This window comes from Oncorhynchus mykiss, chromosome 7 (genome assembly GCF_013265735.2).
Source record: "Oncorhynchus mykiss isolate Arlee chromosome 7, USDA_OmykA_1.1, whole genome shotgun sequence".
Classification (NCBI taxonomy): Eukaryota; Metazoa; Chordata; class Actinopteri; order Salmoniformes; family Salmonidae; genus Oncorhynchus; species Oncorhynchus mykiss.
This window is the reverse complement of record NC_048571.1, coordinates 65245980-65246584: the sequence shown is the minus strand read 5'-3', so window position 1 is coordinate 65246584 and position 605 is coordinate 65245980.

Here is a 605-nt window from a genome sequence, read left to right as displayed (position 1 = left end):
TCTTTGTCGACACGGAGCCCCGCCGATCCATCACGACTGGTCTGCTGGTCTGCTGACGTAATTCGGCCGATGTGCTCTCAACTGGCCTCTGCGTCGTGGATGTCGGTGAAGATCCTTCTGCTAGCCCCGGCCCACTAGCTTCCTGAACGCCGTGTCTCCCGCTCGTCTAGCGTAGTAACGACTACCGAACGGCTTCCTGTTTCATCTATTGCTGGACCCTATGATCACTTGGCTTCACAGCTGATGCCTGCTGGACTGTTCATTAACATGGTACTTCATTTTGTTTATCTGTCGGCCCCAGCCCGAACTCAAGCCCTGTGTGTAGCTAACTGACTCTCTCTGCCCATTAATCGCCATTTTCCCGTTGTTGTTGTCTTAGCTGTTTACCCGTTGTTGTCTTTACCCGTTGTTGTCTTAGCCCTCCCAATCAACACCTGTGATAGCTTTATGCATCTCTGTAATGTCAATATGACTTGTATACTGTTGTTTAGGGTAGCTCTCATTGTTGTTTTTTACTGCGGAGCTAGTACCGCTCAACATGCTTCAGATAGCTCCTCTGTCCCACCTCCACACATGCGGAGACCGCACCTAGCTGAACTGGCGCC